The sequence below is a fragment of the Lolium perenne genome, chromosome 5, assembly GCF_019359855.2.
Source record: "Lolium perenne isolate Kyuss_39 chromosome 5, Kyuss_2.0, whole genome shotgun sequence".
Taxonomy (NCBI): domain Eukaryota; kingdom Viridiplantae; phylum Streptophyta; class Magnoliopsida; order Poales; family Poaceae; genus Lolium; species Lolium perenne.
Window position 1 is genome coordinate 59,431,014 of NC_067248.2, and position 18,364 is coordinate 59,449,377.

The window sequence follows — 18,364 nt, forward strand, 5'->3', positions numbered from 1 at the left end:
AAGACCTCCACCTTGACTGTTCTATCTGATCAGTGTCGCCAACTTTCGACCAGTCGATAGATTGTTGGCTATCAGCAACCAAGGCGACAGTATTTTCCACGGCAATCTTCATATTCTCATGGCGCACCCTTAACCCAAGATCTTCAGACGGATTGAAACACTTGGCGAGGTCAAGGAAAGTTGCGGGTTCCTCTTTCTTTGGGAAGAAATAAGGAAAAAGCCGCGACAACCCCGCTTTAGCCTGATCAATGCCTCCGCGTGCCTCTGATCCATGAACTTCAAGGAGTGAAAGGGCGTCAAGAAGAGAATCATTGGCGGGTTCATCAAGTTGAAATTCTTGAGCTGTTCTAGCTGTCAAGAAAGAAAACATTGAGCAACAAACGAGTGCAGAGAAGAAAATACAAGAGAATAATGAGTGGTACTTACCTACGAAGCGGCGACTCTGCGTCGTTAAACGCTTACGGATCGCCTCCTCGCGAGCGCATCGGGCGGCTATGTGATCGCTCAGGGAAGTTTCAGCGGTGTGAAGCCTCTTTCTAAGGTCTTCGACACCAGCAGCGTCAGCCTTGGCTTTATCAGCCTCTGCTCGTGCATCAATAGCATCTGACTCAGCCTTTTTGCGAGCCTTTTCACTTTGCTCTAATTGCTGAGCAAGTGTATTGGCACGATCATTGGCTTCCGCCAATTTTTCTACAATGGAAGATAAATATAGTTACAAATCTCGACAACAAAGAAGGAACAAAAGAACAGAGGCAAAAAGAAGCAGAGCATTACCTTCAGCTTTATTCGCATATTCACGATACCCAACAAATTGGGCACCGATGCGAAGAAGATCCTTGATCACAGGCTGTTAACCAAAAAGAAAAAACAAAGAGAAAATGGGGGTATGAGAAAAATATGGTGATGCACAGAAGCAAACAGAGAAAACATAGACATTGACAAAAAGTAAAGAACTTACATCTTCCATGAGAAGGTTCGAAGAGCTACTCAATTGGAGAGTAGGCTCCGAGACAATCTCCGTCCTTGCCCTTTTCGGTGAAGGGGCTCGGGGGCTCGAAGGAGGAGTAGAAGCGCCGATGTTTTGTTGAGGAGGCGAGGATTCCTCTCCTTCAACTCGCGGCTCTGAAATAACTAGGGTATGTGACATACTCGTTCGAGCAGCCACATCCAAAGCTGGCGTTTCCTCGTCATCATCACTATTGCAAAAGGGTGGCAGTGTAAAAAGCAAGGCAAGCAAAAATTCTTCGAATAGAAAAATAAAAGAGGGAACTTACGAACTGATGATACTCGCAAGATATGGATCATAAGCTGCCTTTTGCGGTAAAGGAGCAGCTTCTTCGGGTTTAGAAGTCCCGGAATCTTCGACATCACCCCTCTTCCTTTTGTTCTTTGGAGAATCAGCAGGAGGAGGAGACTGGGCCGATGCAGTGTCTTCAGAAGCAGCATCTTTTTCAGCAGATCCCGCAGATTTTCGAGAATCTGCGGGTTCATTCACAAAAGAGGAGGCCTCTTGGTTATCATTAGAGATAACGGTCCTTTCTTCGACTTCCCCACCTTCAGGAAGAGGAGGAAGTGAAACAAGATTTGGATGATTCTGTCCAAAAAGAGGGAAGGATATCAGAACGAAGCAAACAATGCAAAAAAGCAAGGCAGTAAAAAATTGCGCGACAATGTTTACCTTAGGAAGCGCATGGGTGGCGCTGTATGGTTTTACGCGACAAGAAGAAGGGATGGCATCTTTTTTGCTGAGGGAGGTGATTTTTCGGACAAGCCTCTCCAGGTCCTTGACTTCCAAATCCACCGACAGCCGATCCACGTCTTCGTTGCCAGTATATTTCCAGAGAGGGAATTTGCGAGCTTGAAGAGGCTGAACTCTACTCTTAAGGAAATACACTATAATCTGGATACCTGACAATTCTTTGCCGCGAGTATTTTGCAACTCATGGATGCGAGCCATCAGGGATTCAGTCGAAGTTCTTTCTTCCTCGGTAGCCTCTGCATCCCAGGAACGGCGACGAAGAATTTTCTCGGCACCGTCAAAAGGAGGAATATTATCCTCGAGGCAGCCATCGTTTTCTTCGCGAATGTACAACCACCTCTTGCGCCAACCTTGAACGGAGTCAGGGAGCTTGACGTCGAAGTAATCAGCAGTGGAGCGAATAGAAATAACAACGCCGCCTATATTATAGGCGACATTGGGAGAGCCATTGCGGCGACAGAAGAAAATGCGCTTCCAAAGCGCCCAATTAGGTGAGACGCCAAGGAAGGCTTCACAAAGCGTGATGAAAATAGAAATGTGGAGGATTGAGTTTGGCGTGAGGTGGTGAAGCTGGAGACCGTAGACATAGAGTAATCCACGGAGGAAAGGATGGATGGGGGTGGATAAACCACGGATGAGATGGTCGACAAAACTTACCCGGTACCCCATTGGAGGGGCTGGGTAGCTTTCTTCACTGGGGAAGCAAACCGCTTTGGGCTTCGTGGTGATTCCCAGTTTCTTCAGGAGGTTCAGGTCTTGGTTTGTGATCTTGGACCTCTCCCACTCCGCAGTTCCTAGATCCGCGGCGGCCATGGAAGAATCAGGAGTGCTGTGCCTGGTTAAGCGACGCGGTGGCATCAACAACGGCAATAGCGAGCAGCAGCGAAGAGAAGAGCTTTGGCAGCAGTGGAGCGCAAGGGGAGATTTTGCAGAGGAGAGCAGAGAACGGCGCGAGCGGAAGTGCTCGAGGAAGAAGAAGGAGATCTTATATAGAGGTGCGGTGAAGCGACGGAACCGTTGGATGAAGAAAGAATGCAGGAGATGATTACCACGTGGCAACGAGGGCAAATTAGTATTTCAACATTGACGAGGTTACAGAACGTGCGCCAGGAAAAGCGGAGGACGTGTGTCCCCCACTTGCACGACGTGTCAACGTGGTGAGAAAAATGGACCCACGAAGCAGAAAAAATTTCGGCTATTCATAGAGGTGAAGAGATTTTGACAAGGGAAAGTTTGTCGACACGCAAAACAAAAACAGAATGGCGACAGGGTAAATTATTCGACTACTACTGGAGCCTTTGATCAAATACAAAGTTTTTGCCCAAATGCTCGGGGGCTACTTTGAAAAAATAGAAAATTTCGAGTATGAAAATATAGTAATGGCGAGAGCCTGTGACCAAATTCAAGAATTTGTTCATAGCCTCGGGGGCTACTCCCATCGGGAGCGCTGGTCGCGCACCCGATAAATATAAAAAAATCGAGAAGGATCATAAATATAGCGGCAAAGGATGCTAATCTGTGGAGCCTACACCCAAGCACAAGTTCTTGGCTGTAGCCTCGGGGGCTACTCCCATCGGGAACGCTGTTCGCGTGCCCGATGAATTTGATCAGAAATAAAGAAAAAAAAAAAGTGAGTATATTTCGAGTTACATAAATAACTCTACATATACTCCCATCGGGAAGACAAAATAAAGTCATAAATATGACTCAATAAAATGTGCTATTCCAAAGGCGAAAAGCACTCGACAATATATTCTCAGAACGCCAAAGTTGCGATCAATTTCTGAATGCCGCAAATTTGCGAAGGTAAGACCCCAGATCCGTTCTGCTGGGCGTGGCATCGCCAAAGACTGCGCTCTGCTACTTTTATCCGTATCAACAGATACGAAGAAAAATCCTAACGGACGCGTTAGGTACCCGATAAATTTGACTGGGACTCGACAGAATGGTAAGACCTTAAGCGGCACCTGTCGAAGTTTACACCAGTATCCCGAGATCATGTCCGGGGACGTGATCTTGAAGTAGGTTTTTGCGGATTGCCACTAGAGCAGTTAACTAGTACCTGATCCGTCAGATGAACTAGCCCCAACTACCATTATCCCTGTACAATATAGAATTTCATGTGGAGTATGAATAAAAGCTCTCGAACAAAAATAAACGGGAGAGATTTTCCCTGACTCTACGATTCAAGCAAAATCTCGGGGGCTACTGACATAGGCACCCCAAATGGGCCTGCCATAGATAGTACCCGGGATTTACTGAAAGCCCACTATCCGAAGAATAAGAAGATTCGGGAGCCCAAGGTGTATTAAGGAAAGCTAGAGTTGTAATAGAAAGTGTTATTTGTAATCTGGCGGGATGAGTTAGAAACCGTCCCGAACTCTGTAACTTGTACGATACGAAACCCTCGGCTCCACCTCCTATATAAGGGGGAGTCGAGGGACAAAGAAAGGATCGAATCTACTGTCAACATAACCCTAGTTTTCATAATCGCCGAGTACTTTTCGCCTAAACCTTCGAGATCTACTTGCCCTCTACTTCTAGCAAAACCCTAGTCTACAATCTGTAGGCATTGACAAGTTAATCCTTTGTCACTTGCTATGTGGACCAACCGCATCTTGGTGGGATAATATAGTAGCCGTATATCCGGCTGATAAAGTATTCACATGGGAAGAGTTCAAGAGGAAGTTCAGGGAATCCAATGTTCCTGAAAGCATAGTGGAGCTGAAGCGTCGAGAATTTGAAAGTCTCGAGCAGAAGGATAAGGCTATCCTGACTTACGTCAGGGAGTTTTCAGGCTTGTCTCGGTATGCAGTGGAGGAGGTCAATACCGAGGACAAGAAAAAGAAGAGGTTCATGCGAGGACTAAACCCTCAGTTTGAGGTACAGCTTAGGATGCTGAGAGCGACTGAATTCCAAGAATTGGTGGATGCAGCCATCACTCTTGAGGATGACTTCAAACAACTGCAAGATGAAAAGAGGAAGAAGGCCAAGTTTGAGCCTAGGAGGTTTGGCAGCAACAAGCCAAACATGAATCTAAGTTTCAAGCCTAGATACAACCACAACAACAACAACAACAACAACAACAGCAACTACTATAATAGCAGGAGGAACCAAGCATTCCAGACTGCAAATCAGTCGGTTTGTCGAAGCTGTGGACTCACATGACATTTTGCCAAGGATTATAAGAAGCCAAGGATTATATGCTTTGGTTGTCGCCAAGAGGGGCATATGCTGAAAGACTGCCCCAAGAGAAGAAATGACGGAGGAGGTCAGTCAGGAGGAGGAGGAAGCCGAGGAGGAAATTCCGGAGGGAACTGGAAGAACAAGAAACCCTTCGACAAGCTGAACTGCACCAGCTTGGAGGAGGTGGTTAACTCCGATCAAGCAGTGATATGTACGCTTCAGATACTCACTCATCCTGGCAAAGTACTTTTTGACACTGGTGCAACTACATCATTCATTTCCCAGCAATTCATCATCAAACATGGGATTAGATGCACTAAGTTAGATAAACCTATAACCATACTTTCTGCGGGGGGAACGATATTAGTAACCCACACTAAACCTGGACAAGTCATTATGATCAATAAGTGTGCGTTTGACGCAGACCCGTTCATTTTACCGATGAAGGACATTGATGTCATTCTTGGTATGAACTGGTTAGAGGAAAATGGCGCACTTATAGATTGTACCCATAAAACAGTGTCCTTGAAAAGCCCAGGTGGAGATAGAATCATTTACCAAGGAGATAAGCATACTCAGATTGAAGTGGAGTTGAAGTTGAACAGTATGAAGGAGGTGAAACTTGAGGACATTCCAGTGGTCAATGAATTCCAAGATATATTCCCTAAGGAATTACCTGGAATGCCACCAGATAGGGAGATAGAATTTACTATCGACCTAATTCCAGGAACAACACCCATTTCTAAAGCACCATACAAGATGGGGCCTAAAGAGTTGAAAGAACTCAAGGAACAATTGGATGACCTGGAACAGAAAGGATTCATACAAGAGAGTATCTCACCATGGGGATCACCTGTGATTTTCGTGGATAAAAGAGATGGAGGTCGACGGATGTGCGGAGACTACAGGAATTTGAATAATATTACTATCAAGAACAAGTACCCACTTACAAGAATTCAAGATCTTTTTGATCAAGTTAGAGGCGCGGGAGTCTTCTCCAAGATAGATCTAAGATCCGGTTATCACCAGATAAAGATCAAGAAGGAAGACGTTCCAAAAACAGCCTTTGTCTCGAGGTACGGACATCATGAGTATCTCGTAGTACCTTTTGGACTAACCAATGCCCCAGCAATATTCATGAATCTCATGAATAAGATCTTCATGCCATGTTTAGACAAGTTTGTCATCGTATTCATCGATGATATCTTGATATATTCCAAGGACAAAGCTGAACATGCTGAACATCTTAGAATAGTGTTGCAAACACTAAGGGAACACCAACTGTACGCCAAGTTCAGTAAGTGTGAGTTTTGGCTTGATCAAGTAGAATTTCATGGTCATGTCATTAGTAAGGATGGGATAGCAGTAAACCCAAGCAAAGTAGCCTCAGTTTTGGACTGGGAAGCACCCAAGAACGTCAAGGAAATCCGAGGATTCTTGGGAATGGCAGGATACTATAGGAGATTCATTGAAGGATTCTCCAAGATAGCAGGGCCAATGACCAAGTTGCTAAGGAAGAACACACCTTTCATGTGGTCTGATGAGTGTGAGAAGAGTTTTCAGACTCTGAAAGAGAAACTCACCACAGCACCGGTGTTAGCAGTTCCGGAAGATGGCAAGGATTACACCGTGTACTGTGACGCATCCAAACATGGATTGAGATGTGTACTCATGCAAGACCGGAAAGTAATATCATATGGATCGAGGCAACTCCGACCTCATGAAGTAAACTATCCAACTCATGATTTAGAGTTAGCAGCAGTTGTCTTCGCACTCAAAACTTGGAGACATTTTCTCTATGGAGCCAAGTGTGAGCTCTATACTGATCATAAGAGTCTCAAGTACTTCTTCACTCAAAAGGAACTCAATATGAGGCAGAAAAGATGGCTTGAATTGATCAAGGACTACGATTTGACCATCAACTATACTCCAGGAAAGGCTAATGTTGTAGCAGATGCCCTGAGTAGGAAGAGTACTGGAGGAACAGAACCAGAAATTTCACCGGAGTTGAAGAAGGAAATAAGCCAAGCCCAAATACAACTTTGGAAGAAAGAAGCTCACGAAGGACTATCAGCTTTACAAGTAGCCGATGAAATGAATGTTAATCTCAAGAATGAGATAATCATGGGCCAACTAGATGATCCATTCATCGTAGAGGAGATGAGGAGGATTGATGAAGGAAGACCATCAGAATTTCACCGTGGAGAGATGGGATCATTATGGTTCCAGAAGAGGATTTGTGTTCCGGATATTGCTGAGATCAAGGAAGTAATTCTCCGGGAAGCTCATCAAACACCATACTCCATTCACCCGGGAAGTACAAAAATGTACATGGATCTAAAGGAACTATTCTGGTGGAATAATATGAAGAGGGAGATAGCCCAATATGTGGCGGAATGCCATACCTGCCAAAGAGTGAAGGCCGAACATCAGAGTCCGGCAGGAAAGTTACAACCTTTACCCATTCCAGAATGGAAATGGGAGGAGATAGGAATGGATTTCATCACCGGACTACCCATGACCAATAAAAAGAAGGACATGATATGGGTAATCGTGGACCGGTTAACGAAAAGTGCACACTTCTTAGCGGTAAATCAGCAAGACAAAGGAGAGAAACTCATCGATCTTTACATCAAAGAGATCGTGAGTAAACATGGAGTGCCCAAAAAGATCGTATCGGATCGAGGATCCGTGTTCATGTCAGCATTCTGGAAGAAACTACATGAAGCTTTAGGATCCAAGTTGGACTATAGTACCGCCTATCATACTCAGACGGGTGGACAAACCGAGAGAACTAATCAGATCCTAGAGGACATGCTTAGGGCTTGTGCCCTAGACTTCGGAGGATCATGGGAAGAACACTTACCATTAGCAGAGTTCTCATACAACAATAGCTATCAAAGCAGTATCAAGATGGCACCATTCGAAGCTTTGTATGGAAGAAAGTGTAGATCACCGATATGTTGGTATGAAGCTGGATCAAGCAAAGAGTTCAACCCTGATTATGTCAAGGAAAAGCAACATATCATTGACATTATAAGAGATCGACTGAAGATAGCCCAAAGTCGACAAAAGAGCTATGCTGACCAAAAGAGAAGAACTTGGGAGCCACAAGTTGGAGATATGGTATATCTTAAGGTGAGCCCAATGAAAGGTCTTCAGAGATTCGGAGTAAAGGGAAAGTTAAGCCCTAGATACATCGGACCTTTCAAGATACTGAGTCAAAACCGAGGTTTAGCCTTTGAATTGGATCTACCGGGAAGGCTAGCTCAAGTTCATAATGTATTCCATGTGTCACAACTCAGAAAATGCTTAAAGACCCCAGATGAGCCAGTATCACATGCTGAGCTCGAGTTACAACCAGATTTGACATACATCGAGAAGCCAGCGAAGATTCTCAAAGAGAGCTGGAAACAACTCAGAAATAAAGCCATAAAGTACTGCAAGATACAATGGAAGCATCACCCCGAGAGGGAAGCCACCTGGGAAAAGGAAGAAGACCTGAGGAAAACATACCCCGAACTGTTCAGGTATTACAACCACAACTTTAGGACGAAGTTTTCTTTAAGGGGGAAAGGCTGTAATGTCCCAGGTTTAGAGACGATCGAGGGGTAGACTTTAGAAAGGGATGTGCATTGCATTGCAAATTCTGGGGAAATTTCGCGCTTTTAAACAAAAACTGCATCGCAGGGGGACAAGTTTCTCTCTCGACACCTTACAGGGTTAGGGTTTCGAGAGTGCAACAAACTTGCAACTCACCTAATTAGTTTAGGGTTTTTGAGAAGAGAGGGGAGAGTTTGCATTACAAACTTAAGTTGCATGATTGAATTCTAAATTAAGAAGTATGATTAAATTTAAACCAAATGTGAATTTGAATTTCAAATTCAAACATAAAACAAGAATCTCATAATTGAATTGTAAGGAAATTCACTAAGTAAATAATTAAAATACAAATTATAAAAAGGCACATAATAAATAAAGCTCATTAGAGAAAACCTTGAGCTTTATTGATCATCACACAATTTACATTGTCTTTACAATATTCATAATAAAAAAAAAATAATAATACAACACATTACATGGATTGCTTTGATAGAAGAAGAAAAGGAAAAATTACAGGTAAATAAAATTTATCCTAAACTACAATCTGATCTTGAACTTGGTGATCTTCATGTCCATTTGATCATCATATTGATTCCTGCACACAAACACAAAGAAAATAAAACAAGTGTTATGCCAAGTGGCATAGCCACTTGGCAGGTTAGAAATAAAGGAAATTGAGCAGATATGATCAACTCTGCCGAGATGATCCTCTCCAAGCCAAGTTCAAAGCATCAGGTGCACACACACACACTAGCAGCTCACAAGGCCTGTGCATGTACAACATCACACACACAACCAGGAGAGTCACCAAAATGGTGCCAGGACTAGCTGTCGACCAGAGGAGCCAACAAAGGATCATATAAAACCTTTTCACAGCCAGAAACCCTAGCAGCTCCTCGGCAGCATCTCCAAAGAGTAAGAACACCAAGAACAGCAAGAACAGGAAGAACAGCCAGAGCTGTTCAACCTGTCCAAGATCACCACTGAACCAAACCAAGATTCACAAGCTTGCAAGGAGGAGAAGGGCAGGCAAACCAAAAACCACCAGAAGCAATCCTCTACACCAACAAACCATTCTAGGAGCTGGAGTGAGGTATACACACCATCATGAACAAACCAGATGGTTTTGTTCATAGATTGCACAAGCATGAGCTCAAGCACACAAAAGGGTGGGGTAACCCTGTTTTGATCATCACTTGGTCATAGACCAAGTGTAACCTGGTATAAATGGCAAAGCCCAGGGATCAATCAAGCCCATGACCATGGTTATGCCAACCAGTATAGTGGTAGCATCTTCCAGATGGAAACAGGAAAGAAAACCATCCCAGAAACTTACCCAAGCATAACCAGTCAACACTAGCCCATTTGAAAACCATCAGAAATGCAGAGATAATTGATCTACTGCAAGTATTTGTCAACACCAAAAGCTCTGGCTACCAAATTTGGTCAGGCCAGAAAGCAACTGTCCATACAACCCAAGCCAACAGGTGTGGGAGCTTCCTGAACAGCCAGGATTGACTGTTGAGGCCACCTCAACCACAAAACCAACAAAACTGAAAGAATATCATCACCCTGTTGGGTTCAAAAGGAGGGCTAGGGTACACAACCAGTGTTGGCATCCATCTAGCCCTACCAAAAATCAATGAAATGATCATAACTGCAGAGCAGTTCACATCAATTATCCATGTGATCAAGCCAAACTAGACAGATAATTGAAATACACAAGCAACCTATAGTACAAACACTTGCTAATGATCTAGACAAATCACTGCAAGCAACATCGAGTCAGGGTAAGCAAGAGCATGCACCAGCACAGGCTTGAGTGTCACACATGTCTAGTCAGAGCATCAGTAACACACAAGCCATAGGCTAGCAGCAAGTCATCAAGTACTGGTGATCATATGATCATCAGTGCTTGCCTTAGCATATAAAAGCTTGACAGGGGCAAGCCTGACATCAATTCATGAATCACATAAATGAAGTAGCCACAGTTTATCAACAGATGCTTCACAAATATTTACATAAATAATTTATGATTGTATATAGAAGCATACACGAATACACTTGAGCAATTGGCAAGAATAAGCATCACTCAGAAGCACTGGCACTTGCATAACTGCAAGGATTCTACACATGAATCAAGCCAGGGGCAAGTACAGGTTATTACAGGAAGGGCAGAGCACCAGTAGCAAGTTTTGGTCCAACCTAGCATGGCAATAGCATCATAGGATGCTCAAGAGCAAGTGCTCATGAGTCACAACAGCACAGGAGAAGAGCACACATGCTTAGCTCAAGAAGAGGAGAGTACCAGCATAAGCACAACAATGGAGCTAAGGCATGGCAGTAGAGCAGTAGCAGCAGCCTAGCAGGTTTACAGCCACACAAGCACAACAACACATGAACAGGCTAGAAAGGCACAGCAACAGCGGCCATCAGAGCAGTAGTAGCAACACGGCATGGCCATCACATGAGAAGGATCAGCCGTAGCTCAGCAAGGAGGCAGAACAGAGGAAGAAGGAGGAGAGGAGTACTTACAGGTGAAGCGGATGGAAGCACGGCCATGGCGGCACGGCGGCACACGCCGGGCGAACGGTGGCGCCAGGCCAAGCCGAGCCAGGCCACCACCTCGCCGCAACGCCAACGTCACCACGGCGGCGTCACAGCGCCAGGGCCGCCGGTGAACGGCGGATCTTCACGGATCCATGCGGTCGAGATGCAGTGAGGTTGGGGGCGAGCTGGAATGGCGGCGAAAGCCAGATCGACGCGGACCAGACGGTGCGCCGTCGAGCGGTGATTCTTTTGCGACCAACCGCGCCGCCGGAGCTGGTCGGAGACGGCCGGATTAATTCGGCGACGGCGAGGCGACCACGGCGTCGCGAGAGAGAGAGGAGAGGTAGGGTTTCGCGAGGAAGAGGAGAAAGGGGTCGGTGCGACCGACCGAGCCCAAGTGTGGCTCGGGTTAGGGTTAACCGTTGGGCCACCCTGACAGGTGGGGCCCAGGGGCAATTTTGCCATTTCACAATTCAATTAAAATGCATAAACTTTGGAAAAGCACAATAAATATTTAATCACTCTAAAAAATAATTTAAATTATGAAAAATGATCAGCATAAAATTCTCTACATGAATAAAATATAAAAAGGAATTTTTGAAGACAATCAAAAATAAGTCTTAATTGGATGATTTAAATAATCATTTAAATCACACATATTATTTTCAATAATAAAAATAAGTCCATTAATGCTTTTGGACTATAAAAACACCTTGACAACATTTCAAGGTTGTATTTTAACCTAAACAGAGTATCCCTAAATTGTTCTTAGTATGAACCTTCTACATAAAATAATAAACAAAGGAAAAAGGGGGAAACAACCCTAAAAGCTGAATCATGCATAATTGCTTCTTTAACCATTGCCCTTATCGGACAATGATGCTATTTTTCAGCAGCAGAGGACAAGGGTCAGTCCACACCATCCAACTGCAACACTTTGCAGTGTTCAGGCAAGTTCATCGCTTGCTCATGTCATTTGAGTATTTTTACCAAATTACTTGCAAAGTACTATGTTTATCACAATTGCATAAAAAGACAAAACCACTATTTTCATAACTATGAATATGACTATGTGGTGGGCAATGGAACCATGGATTGTGTTGATATGGTGGAGGTTCCACTGCAAGGGTTTATATCCATCTAGGATTAAACAACAAATGTCGTCCAGTGATTCTTGTGCCGTATAAACCGTGTTCACCATAAGATCTGGAGTGGGACGGAGTAGTCAAAAGTGTTTCCACCTCTCGTTCATCAACGGATGCGCTTTACCGTAGTACACTTGTGATCCAAGGGGGAAAGATGGTGAGGCTGGGGAGTCCTAAGTCCCCACGGCATAGTCTGTAGTACACTTGTCGCCCGACGGAGCAAGATGGTGAGGCTGGGGAGTCCTAAGGCCCACGGTATTGCGGTCTATGATGGGTTGCAGCTACCGGCGTAGGAGTGTATGGTAGAGCCCAGCACTGATGTCGTGGTCGGGGTCCACCTTGTAATCTACAGGAATAATGGGACCGGCGTGGACCCAGGGTCGGGGCATGCAACAACGGGTGGGTGTTCGAGGTAGCGGAGGAACATGATTGACTAGGACCTTATACCGGGCCTCACACCAAAGGAAGTGTGGACGGGAAAGCTGCCCGGTTGGCACCAAGGTTAAGATCTCTTATGGGTAAAGAAACACACCTCTGCAGAGTGTAACGAATTGTGACCAGTCACTCCTTGTTCCGGGATTTGGAACTGCGAACGCTGCCGGAAAGGAACTCCATGAAGTTCTAGTCAACCGGTGAAGGCTGACGGACATAGTTCTTCTGAATAAAAACAACCTTTTAAAGAAATGGTTATCAAAACCTGCATGGTATCATACTTTCTGGTCTGGTACCGTAGTTAGTGCATTAAACACCTCTTTCCTAACATGAACTTGTTGAGTACGCTCGTACTCATACCACTCTTAAATCCCCTGCTTAGACTGTCTGAACCATCTGGAGGAGGACAACGACAACCCTGAAGGAGCCGACATCCTCGGCTACGAAGAACCAGATCTCTCAGGTGGAGTTGAAGGTGTAGACTACCTGATAGTCTACGGAAACGGAGAGGGATCCGGAGGAGAACAATCTTAGAACCAGTAGTAGTAGTAGTAGTAGTACCGAGCAGTCCGAACTTCTAGTATTTAACTGCTCGTGGGAATAAATGTATAACCTAGTAAGACTTCTGTATTGTAAGCTAAGTTGGGTTCGCCTCGAACCCAGGAGTAAACCTCTTCGGACCCAAGAGGAGCTCCAAGATGATATGTATATATGGTTTGTAATAATGTATGAATGAGTTATGGACCTGCTATGTTCTGTTGTACTACTCTGAGGGATGTGATATTTGCGGATTGGTACTTCGCGAATGTTATATCAACGACTGGCATACTACAAAGCCTTATTCTACTTTGCAGGACTGCTAGAAGAAGAGAAAAGAGAACACCAATCGGGCTGGAGCATTTTGTAACCCAACTGGGACTAAAGGTGGTGGCTTTAGTCCCGTTTTGGAGGTCTCGGTTGCTCAACCGGGACTAAAGACCCTCCAACACTGAAACAATAGGCCTGTTTTTCTACCGGTGTAACTAGGCAATCGTTAATATTGGTAAAAAATGATGTATTGGTAAAAAATGTTCTGATTAATATTGGTTATATATTTTTAGTCTATATTTATTTATATATGTTATGATTAATATTGGTAAAAAATGATGTATTTAAATTTGGTCATCAACCCAACATGGCAAAATCCCTCGGTTGATTCAAGCTAAATCATTATTTAATGGTTCCTGCTCACCCGTGTCTACCTGCAATTTACAAAACCCGATGTTCTCCATTTCTTTGTACTACTTTCTTTGGTGCATTCACCGCAGATGCATGCCAACTATACCTGAGCATTTCTCGGGCCGGGCCAGGCCTCGAGCCAGGCCGATCAAGGCCCGACTTGGAAAATCTCGACCCAGGCCCGGCCCGGCCGGACCGTCGGGCCGGATATCTTGGCCCAAGCCCGGCCCATCATAAGGAAAGCCCATCGGGCCTCGAGCCTCGGGCCGGGCGCTTCCTTAAATCGTGCAAAATGATGGCCCAGGCCCAGCCCATGCTAACCATCGGGCCAAAAAATCTGGCCCAGGCCCGGCCCACAGGCATGGTCGGGTTGGGCTTGGCCCGGGAATTTCGGGCCTGACCGGGCCGGGCTGCCCATGGCCAGGTATAATGCCAACACAGGTTATGACCGGCACAGCCTTTGCATGTCCTACTCTGGAGATGCTTTTGTTGGAGAAGATTTGGTGGGCATCTCCAGCAACCCGATGTATTTTAGATGCTAAAGGTGTAGCTCGATGTATTTTAGCGTTAAAGGGGATTGCGCGTTTTTGTTTGCATCAGGCCACGGACGTGGATATGGTTGTCGGATCATGATTGTCCGTTTGCGTCTGGGTAATCCTAGCGGTCCGACGTATTTTCAGTTTCCAAACATTTGTTTCGTTGTTTTTATACATAATTTGAAACATTACAAGATAGATTTTAGTTCGTAATTTAAAACATTGCAAAATAAGGAAACCTAAGTACTAGGCCGTGATGGTCCTCGCCTTTTTTTCACTGCGAAAAAAGAAGACTTAGTCACCCAAACTAGAGTTCCAGGCATTCGTTGTTTTTTCGACGCGATGTAAGAACATCTAGAAACCTACACTAGTGGCTTCCACTGACACTTGTCATCTTCGTTGCATTGAAAGAACGCCCTAGAACTAGAGTTGGTTGTCGATGCCTTCGCCGGACTCATCGTTGTGGTAGTGCCTGCGGCATGATGAGTCGTCGAAGACACAGACGTTCATGTCGCCACCATCGCCTTCATAGCGGCAGAGCAGCATGCATATCTGACCTCTAGGCTGTGGACGCGGGTAAACTTCTCGAAGCCGGAGTCGAGGTAAATCTTGATTTTTCTATGAAACAGCACCTCGACGGGCCATCGACACTCGCCGTAGCTGCCTTCCCGCAGGTTGACGGAGGCCGTTGATACGTCTCCAACGTATCGATAATTTCTTATGTTCCATGCTACTTTATTGATGATACCTACATGTTTTATGCACATTATATGTCGTATTTACGCATTTTCTGGAACTAACCTATTAACAAGATGCCGAAGAGCCAGTTGCTGTTTTCTGCTGTTTTTGGTTTCAGAAATCCTAGTAACGAAATATTCTCGGAATTGGACGAAATCAACGCCCAGGGTCCTATTTTTGCACGAAGCTTCCAGAAGACCGAAGGGGAGTCGAAGTGGGGCCACGAGGTGGCCAGGTGACAGGGCGGCGCGGCCCAGGCCCTGGCCGCGCGGCCCTGTCCCCTGGGCCCCTCGTGCCGCCTCTTGACCTGCCCTTTCGCCTACAAATAGCCTCCGTCGCGAAACCCCCAGTACCGAGAGCCACGATACGGAAAACCTTCCAGAGACGCCGCCGCCGCGAATCCCATCTCGGGGGATTCAGGAGATCGCCTCCGGCACCCTGCCGGAGAGGGGATTCATCTCCCGGAGGACTCTTCATCGCCATGATCGCCTCCGGAGTGATGAGTGAGTAGTTCACCCCTGGACTATGGGTCCATAGCAGTAGCTAGATGGTCGTCTTCTCCTAATTGTGCTTCATTGTTGGATCTTGTGAGCTGCCTAACATGATCAAGATCATCTATCTGTAATACTATATGTTGTGTTTGTCGGGATCCGATGGATAGAGAATACTATGTTATGGTGATTATCAATCTATTGTTTATGTGTTGTTTATGATCTTGCATGCTCTCCGTTATTAGTAGAGGCTCTGGCCAAGTTTTTGCTCTTAACTCCAAGAGGGAGTATTTATGCTCGATAGTGGGTTCATGCCTTCATTGACACCTGGGACAGTGACAGAAAGTTCTAAGGTTGTGATGTGCTGTTGCCACTAGGGATAAAACATTGATTCTATGTCTAAGGATGTAGTTGTCGATTACATTACGCACCATACTTAATGCAATTGTCTGTTGCTTTGCAACTTAATACTGAATGGGGTTCGGATGATAACCTGAAGGTGGACTTTTTAGGCATAGATGCAGTTGGATGGCGGTCTATGTACTTTGTCGTAATGCCTGGATTAAATCTCACTATATTTATCATATCATGTATATGCATTGTTATGCCCTTCTCTATTTTGTCAATTGCCCGACTGTAATTTGTTCACCCAACATGCTTTTATCTTATGGGAGAGACACCTCTAGTGAACTGTGGACCCCGGTCCTATTCTTTACATCGCATACAATCTACTGCAATACTTGTTTTACTGTTTTCTTGCAAACAATCATCTTCCACACAATACGGTTAATCCTTTGTTACAACAAGCCGGTGAGATTGACAACCTCACTGTTTCGTTGGGGCAAAGTACTTGGGTTGTGTTGTGCAGGTTCCACGTTGGCGCCGGAATCCCTGTTGTTGCGCCGCATCACATTTCGACACCATCAACCACTACAAGAAAAGTTGCCATGGCCGACGAAGTTGAAGTCGCGCCGTGGTTGCTGGTGTACCATGGCCGACGATTTTGGTCCCTCCGTGGTGCATGTCAAAACTTTTTTTTTCTCGTTTTTGAGGCCACCTAGCCCGACGAAAGCGGCCAAAACGTGGCGTATGGTGGCCCGGGACGTGGTGCATCTCGAAATCTCGGGTTCGCCGGCCGAGTCAACGCAAATCCGCACCGCCGAGGGATGTAGGGCCCAGATGGCAGCCTCTCTGGCATTGTTTTTTTTCTAGATCGCGCCATCTCGTTCAACGTTCTCCGATCGAGCCGTTTACGATGCAGGATCATGGGTCCCGCATGTCATCCTCTATGAACCAAAATTCTTTCTATTCTTGGATTTTTTTTGACCCCCTGATTTCTGGCTACTTCCTTTTTCTTTTGATCCCTTGCCGCCTTGGAAACGTTGAGACCGCTGCTGCTAAATGGGACCCGCATGTCATCCTCTATGTGCAATCAACTTTCTTTTCTTGGAGTTTTTTTTGGCACCTCAAATTTGGTCACTTGCCTTTTTCTTTCGATCCCCTGCCGCCTCTCAAACGGTGATACCGCTGCTGCTAACTGGGACCCGCATGTCATCCTCTATGTACTATAAAACTTTCTTTTCCTGGATTATTTTTGGCACCTCAAATTTGGTCACTTGCCTTTTTCTTTCGATCCCCTGCCGCCTCTCAAACGGTGATACCGCTGCTGCTAACTGGGACCCGCATGTCATCCTCTATGTACTATAAAACTTTCTTTTCCTGAATTATTTTTGGCACCTCATATTTGGTCACTTACCTTTTTCTTTCGATCCCCTGCCGCCTCTCAAACGGTGATACCGCTGCTGCTAAATGGGACCCGCATGTCATCCTCTATGTACTATAAAACTTTCTTTTCTTGAATTATTTTTGGCTCCGATATTTTTTCACTTGCCTTTTTCTTTCGATCTCATGCCACGTTTGAAACGTTGAGGAACCCGCAGCTCATGGGACCCGCATGTCATCCTCTATGTACTATAAAAGTTCATTTTCTTGGTTTTTTTCACCATCTGATTTTTGGCAATTTCTTTTTTCTTTTGATCCCCTGCCGCCTCTCAAACGCTGATACCGCTGCTGCTAAATGGGACCCGCATGTCATCCTCTATGTACTATAAAACTTTCTTTTCTTGAATTATTTTTGGCTCCTCATATTTGGTCACTTGCCTTTTTCTTTCGATCTCATGCCAAGTTTGAAACGTTGAGGAACCTGCTGGCTCATGGGACCCGCATGTCATCCTCTATGTACAATAAAAGTTTATTTTCTTTATTTTTTTTAACCATCTGATTTTTGGCTATTTCCTTTTTCTTTTGATCCCCCGCCGCCTTGGAAACGTATGGTAAGCTCACGACTCATGGGACCCGCATGTCATCCTCTATGTACAATCAACTTTCTTTTTCTTTTGATCTCAAGCCGCATTTGAAACGCCGAGACCGTCGCTCGCTAAATGGGACCCGCATGTCATCCTCTACGTACAATAAAGTTTCTTTTCTTGGATTATCTTTGGCTCCTGATATTTTGTCACTTGCCTTTTTCTTTCGATCTCATGCCGCCTTTGAAACGTTGAGTAAGCTGCTGGCTCATGGGTCCCGCATGTCATCCTCTACGAACAATAAAAGTTTCCTTTCTTGGAGTTATTTTTTACCCTAATTTCTGGCTATTTGCCTTTTTCTTTTGATCTCCTGCCCCCTCGAAACGATGAGGACGTCATT